Source organism: Bos indicus, chromosome 26, assembly GCF_029378745.1.
Source record: "Bos indicus isolate NIAB-ARS_2022 breed Sahiwal x Tharparkar chromosome 26, NIAB-ARS_B.indTharparkar_mat_pri_1.0, whole genome shotgun sequence".
NCBI lineage: Eukaryota > Metazoa > Chordata > Mammalia > Artiodactyla > Bovidae > Bos > Bos indicus.
The window spans coordinates 3,843,675-3,851,298 of record NC_091785.1 but is presented as its reverse complement, the minus strand read 5'-3'; positions in this window follow the sequence as shown (position 1 = coordinate 3,851,298).

Below are 7,624 nucleotides of genomic sequence, written 5' to 3'. Positions count from 1 at the left end.
CAAACATATAATGATATAGTAAAAATGACATGAGAAGGCATATCACACAATGCTACTCAAAGAGGGCTTGAGGGTGAGGGTAGGAGTATTCACACTTAGATATCCTATGAAAAGCAAACATTATCAACATAATTAGATAAAATTGAAGTTATTTACTCTGAACAATCCGAGATCTTAAAATAATCTAGGAATCAATAATTATTCCATGCTTCGTGTCAGTTGAAATAATCAACTAAAATTTAATATGTTGAAGTAACTTGTGCTCATCTGCACTAATATATATCTGAACACAATAAGTAATAATCCACAATGTTATATATATTTTTTGTGTGTATTTAGTCATGTACTCAGTTATGTCCATGTGTGATACATGTGAAAAGAGTGTATTGATTCAAAGCAGCAGAACTTTTTCACTAGGAGACAGCTATCAGAAAAGACAGTTTTTAAAATTAAAACTTTCTACTTGTTGTTCCCTGGAGACTGCCCCAGTTCTCCAAGAAAGGCTATGCCTTTCTTATGGTGTAAGCAGAGAGACAGCAATTAACTTAGTATACTCCAGCAGGTATTAAAAACAAAAGTACTGGTAGGGTGAATGACCTGGTGCCAGAATTCTCCTCAAGCCTGATGCTTTCTGTCTACAAGCCTAGTGGGTTTCATTATGATTCTTACAGAAAGCCATTAGCCCTTTCCAAGCTAGACTGCACAGGCTGACCAACCCATCTATCCTCTCTCATTCTCTTTCAAAATATCAGTAGTCTTAAGTCAAACACAACCTTAATCTCTAAATTGATATTACTATGCCGTAAGGTGGCATATCATCACCAACATTATCTAATTTAGAGAAGAATCAGAGGTTTAACAAAGAAAAATATTACCTTAAAAATACAGTTTATTGAATAGCCTAGAACCTTTTAAAGAAGAATTTTTCCAGAAATTACTACCTTTACAAAAATATAGACATTATTCAACAGTGGATTCAAGAAAGGATAAAAATCCAAAACTCATGCACCCAAAAAAATCACAATGGTAATAAGAAACATGGTCCACCCTTGAAGCTAAGACACATTGTTCTAAATGCTAGAGACTTCCTGGAATCTGGTTATGTATTACGGTTTTTACAGACCAAGTTTGTGTCTACTTGACACCTGGATAAGTTAGTCAAAAACACCACCAATCAGTTAAGAAAGCTTGTTACGCATCAACTCTGCAAGCCTGCTATTTTGATTGACTTCATCACTTAACAAGTTATCTACTTTAACTACATGAAATTGTGTTCTTTAGTCATTAAGTCCTGTCTGATTCTTTTGCAAACTCATGGACTATAATCACCAAGCTCTGCTTCCATTCTAGTATTGGATTGGATTGCCATTTCCTTCTCCAAGGGATCTTCCTGACCCAGGCATCGAACCCATGTCTCCTGAGTCTCCGACTTTGGTGGCAGATTCTTTACCACTGAGCCACCAGGGAAATCACACATGAAATCTTAGTTCCACATATGGTCATGACACCTCAAGCTAACAGTGGATTTTAGACATAATACTTAACATCCAACTTCTTGTAGAAAAAAAAAAAAAAAAAAAACTCTATAACTGTGTCATGCCAGCAGTTGGAGATGAAACCTTATTTCCTTCCAGACAGTTCTTTCATTTCTCAAAGGGTCCTTAGGAAACCATCTGATTCTGAAACAACTTTGGTTCTTATGAAAAATGTTAGTTAATAGAACCTTCCCTAGAACTATTAAAAAGTTCCCTTAAGTGGATTTTATATACTCAAAAATTTGAGTCGCCTCTCAGCAATTGAAAGATCCTGAAAGATGACTACTTATGTTCCATAAGGAAACATAACTCCTTATGTTGAGTTAAAATGTGTTTCTGGGTGGCAGTGCTTTCTGTGAAAAATCTTAAAATGTGTGAAACTTATCTACTTGCCAGGCTAACAATTTGTATCTTTCAGTGACTCCTATCCCATAAAAATATTATCTGCCAGGACCATTTAGCTCAACTTACTCATTTTACTGAAAAATATGGAGCACAGCAGTGATTCTCAATCTTGAGTGTGTATCAGAATCACGTGGAGGGCTCTGGTTAACCAAAAATATCTGGGTCTCCTTCATAATGTTTCATTCTCTGGTAGTGCAGAGAGGACGTGGTCCAAGAATTCTTATCTGAAGTAATTTCTCAAATGTTACTGAGGCTGCTGATTTGGGAAATGAACTTTGAGACCAGCAGACTGGATTAGAGCATAATTCTGAACTTCCCCTTGTTCTTTCATCAAATCAGCCTTAGAGCACATTCTTTTTTTTTTTTTTTAATCACAATCCTGACACTGAGTCAAAGCAAGGTGTCAGTAAACTGAATCTCCAAGTGTCTTCTATATGCTTTGTTTTTTAACTCACAAAGTCTCCAAATTGTAATGACTTGAAATTCCATGTGTGTTTACAAATTTATATGGTGTTGTTCAACTGATTTTTTGATTGACTGATTGATGTCAACTTTCTCTTGTTACTTTAACTCAATTGCTGGTTTCAATAGTTTTCATTAGACTGTGCTAGATTTCATCCATCAACCGATATGTGTCAAGATATTTATGGGAACTGATTCACTTAATTTTAGCTACAGCTCTCATTTTTCTCTTCAGAATTTAGTTGTCTTTAAAACATGTTCCAAATTGTAACTTTATCATAGTTGGGTCTTTGCCCAGTCTGCCAGTATTTACCAAATATGTAAACGTTTGTCAGTACTTGTTAATACATTGAGAGAAAGAAATATCTGGCTTTAGAAGTCTTTCCCAGCCTAAAATGGACTCTATTCACACATGTACAAAATTAAGAATTAAATCTAATATCTGCAAAACACAGCCATGATAGTATATATGGGGATGATTTACATAACACTAACATTCATCCTTTTTGAGTTTCAGTTTTCTATAGTTTCAGTAATGGGGCATAGTTTTAAAATACTCATGCTAGCATTCACTGTTCAAACATTCCAGGGTCAAATATTTGAAACAAATGCTATGATCCTTGTCTAATTTATCTGCCCTCTGTAACCTAGCTTATGTTACTGTAAATTTGGGTTATAACCTTAACTCTGAATATTCAATACTTCATAGGCAAAAAAAAAAAAACCTCACCCAGTAAGTTACTTTACTCTATAAAGTCAAAATATTTTTCTTTCAAGGTAGTAAGGCCAGGGTGTGGGTGGTGGGGGGAAAAGCAAAATTCTGTATTTGCCATGTGATTATCTTCTGCATTCAATTAACATAAGCTTACTTGATTTGGGGCCACTGAAATCCTTGCACTAGACTGACACTGGCAAATCACGGGAAAACAAAGTTGTAAAATAAACCAAAGGTTAGATAGCAGTTTGCGCAAGACCAGTGTTGCATTGCAATGTTTAACAGAAATCTAACTATACAGGCTTAGCCAAATGGACATTTGTTTATTTACTTAATAAAAAGCCTGGAGGGAAACACTATAAGTGTAGTGGCTTATTGATGTTCCTTATGCCTATATCTTTGCTTATACCATAAGATTTTCAATCTTATAGTTGCCTCATGGTAAGAAAACAAATTTCATCTACTGCCTCAGCTGATTTCTTTCTTTCTTTCTTTCTTTCTTTTTTAAATCTTGAATACCCAGGATCTGCCCAAGAAAAGAAAACTTTTCTTCCACAGAAAACTCCATTTTTGAGCCCAACTTTTCCTATGTATCTGCCTGGAATAGCAATGACGGGTGGAATGTAGATTTAACAAAATGCATTTCATCCCCAAACAAAATCCGTGTTCTATTAATTCCAAATAGGAAAAGGAGTATGTCAAGGCTGTATATTGTCACCCTGCTTATTTAACTTATATGCAGAATACATCATGAGAAATGCTGGGCTGGAGGAAGCACAAGATGGAATCAAGATTGCTGGGATAAATATCAATAACCTCAGATATGCAAATGACACCACCCTTATGGCAGAAAGTGAAGAACTAAAGAGCCTCTTGATGAAAGTGAAAGAGGAGAGTGAAAAAGTTGGCCTAAAACTCAACATTCAGAAAACTAAGATCATGGCATCCAGTCCCATCACCTCATGGCAAATAGATGTGGAAACAGTAGAAACAGTGGCTCACTTTATTTTTGGGGGTCTCCAAAATCACCGCAGATGGTGATTGCAGCCATGAAATTAAAAGACGCTTACTCCTTGGAAGGAAAGTTATGACCAACCTAGATAGCATATTCAAAAGCAGAGATATTACTTTGTCAACAAAGGTCCGTCTAGTCAAGGCTATGGTTTTTTCAGTAGTCATGTATGGATATGAGAGTTGGACTATAAAGAAAGCTGAGTGGCAAAGAATTGATGCTTTTGAACTGTGGTGTTGGAGAAGGCTCTTGAGAGTCCCTTGGACTGCAAGGAGATCCAACCAGTCCACCCTAAAGGAGATCAGTCCTGGGTGTTCATTAGTAGGACTGATGTTGAAGCTGAAACTACAATACTTTGGCCACCTGATGCAAAAAGCTGACTCATTTGAAAAGACCCTGATGCTGGGAAAGATTGAGGGCAGGAGGAGAAGGGGATGAGAGAGGGTAAGATGGTTGGATGGCATCACTGACTCGATGGACATGGGTTTGGGTGGACTCTGAGAGTTGGTGATGGACAGGGAGGCCTGGCATGCTGCGGTTCATGGGGTCACAAAGAGTCGGACATGACTGAGTGACTGCACTGAACTGAATCTTTGATAATCAACAAAATAAAAATATGAGGAAACTGGAGCAAAGCAAGACTGGAAATAGGGGAGTAATTAAAAATTAACCATTTTGATACTTTTAGGATTTGGTATTAAAATTTGGTAGGTAGGACCTATTCAGGGCTTACCTAGGTTTAGTTATTTGCCACAGCTGAGGCAAGAGCCTTCCATGTAAGGCTGCTAGTACACTGGATTTGAAAAGTCACCATACTCAGCACTGTGTGAGAAGCAGGCACCATCATCTCTCATATTTTGCGTTGTTTGTTCTCAGCTTCAGAGAGTTCTGCAATATACACACTCATCAGTTCTCAAGTGGATACTTGAGGTCTTTCTCTGAAGATACCTGGAGTTCTCTCTGCATCTGTCTTTTCTTCAATACTCTGTCCTATGAAATATATCTTAGACTCCTCAGTTTCTCAACATCAACTTCTTCAACCCAGACAGTCTGTTCAGCTTTGCCTGGGTTGCTTTTTGCACCTCTATGGTAACTCTTAGGGAAGTAACCAGCTTCAGGCAGTCCAGTAAACCAAGTACCCATTACTCTGTTTTAGCCAAGAAAGCTTACACATCAAAGTACTTTAAAACAGTGTTATATCCCCTGTAATCCTTTATATTATGGTGAGACCCAGGGACTTCATAAAATGTAATTCTTTTAATTTCCTAATACATGCCATTAGAAGGCACATAATGTTGATTTTATTTATAACTGCCTTCTTGGACTCATTTGGCAAAACTAATACAATTATGTAAAGTTTAAAAATAAAATTAAAAAAAAATCATATGATTAACATTTAAACAGAGGCATCTTTGACAAAATTTGTCAGTCAGTTCAGCCACTCAGTCATGTCTGACTCTGCAGCCCCTTGGACTGCAACATGCCAGGCTTCCCTGTCCATCACCAACTCCTGGAGCTTACTTAAACTCATGTCCATCAAGTCAGTGATGCTGTCCAACTATCTCATCCTCTGTCATCCCCTTCTCCTCCTGCCTTCAATTTTTCCCATCTTCAGGGTCTTTTCCAATGACAAAATACTCCAAATATAAAATTCTCAGTTACTTATTTACTTTATAGAATGACAGTAGAGGTAAAAATACTCAAGGTTTTAATACTTAATTTGATAACACCTCATAGCTCAGTTGGTAAAGAATCAGCCTGCAATGCAGGAGACCCCTGTTTGATTCCTGGGTCAGGAAGATCAGCTAGAGAAGGGATAGGCTACCCACTCCAGTATTCTTGGGCTTCCCCTGTGGTTTCCCTTGTGGCTCAGCTGGTAAAGAATTCGCTTGCAATGTGGGAGACCTCGGTTCGATCCCTGGGTTGGGAAGATCCCCTGGAGAAGGGAAAGGCTACCCACTCCAGTATTCTGGCCTGGAGAATTCCATGAGTTGGACACAACTGAGTGACTTTCATTTGGTAACACAACACTTATACTTAGTTTCAAAGACTCCTAGCACTTATTTTTTAGTATATTTTAGTTCTCACTTATGAATATAACAAAAACAGAGTTTGCCAAAAATATTATATTCTGAATACATCCTCTCAGGTGAATTGTTGTCTCTAATGAAGTAGTCACCCTCTTACCATGGAAAGAGCACTATGCCACTGCCAACTCTAGAAAACTCAATCACACTCATTAATGGCCAAGCTGACCATTGTTATGTCTGAGGAAGACATGGCTCTTTTTTATTCAATCCATGAGACTAAGATAAACAATGGTCTTAACATAATTTCACTACCACAAGTAGAAGCATTTTACTAATGAAAGACTTGATGAATATAATGAATTTTCACAGATATAAAATATATATTGTATTACATACTTTTATATATTTCCAAATGTAACTGACTTTTATAATTTGTGATACATGTGTTCATAGTCTTAGCATGTGCATGTTTATGCCAGAACTAAGATATGGTGCACACTCTGCTCTTACTTCAAGGAGGTGGTAGCCCATATACCACAGATCTTTGGTATTTTTCCTATGATACATCACACACTTACAATGGACAAGTGAAAACATAAATTTCAGTCACTCATTCTAGAAAATAACAACCTAAAGGTAAAGTAAAAGAATTTTTACTGGGCAGAAATTTCTAGATATTCCTCCGCCTATGGCAAGGAATGTCAGTATTCCCTTCCACCTATGGCAAGGAATGTCAGTATTCCCACTGTTGCTTTAAAGCAGGGGTCCCCAACATCTGGGCTGTGGACCAGTCTGTGGTCTTTTAGGAACTGGGCCACACAGCAGGAGGTAAGCAGCAGGTAAGGAGCAAAGCTTTATCTGCTTTTCCCATCGCTCACGTTACCACTTGAACCTTCTCCAACCCTTTCCATGGAAAAATTGTCTTCCGTGAAACCAGGTCCCTGATGCTAAAAAGTTGGAGACTGCTGCTTTACAGCATTCATAACTGGTTTCAACCAGTAATATTGTCATCTCAGATTGCTAACCAGTATACAACAAAAGGAAATCTATCTAACATCATGAGGTTCAAATTCCTTAAGAAAGCCAAGCTGCTGAGTGTATTGTACCCACTCAGTCTTAACTCCAGCATTACGTTTTTCCATTAGGTCAGGCTCCATCACATTGGTAATCTTCTGTGATCATTACACAGCCTAGTTTCACCAATATATTTGTTCTTTTCCTTAGGCTTTGATAAATTTAATAAGCCTTGAAAGTTGCTGAGTCTCCCAACTGTAGTAAATGCAAGGAAAGTAGACTGTACTAAATCCATAAGATTTCTAGAATCACAAATGATACAAAGCATATAATTCTTTCAAGATGAGATTGTTTTAATTTAAGAGAAACATATAGATGACTGTTCTTTTCTAGACGTCCAAGGATGTTTTGTGGAATATGTTTTGATCTGAGGCAAAATCCTGACTGCACA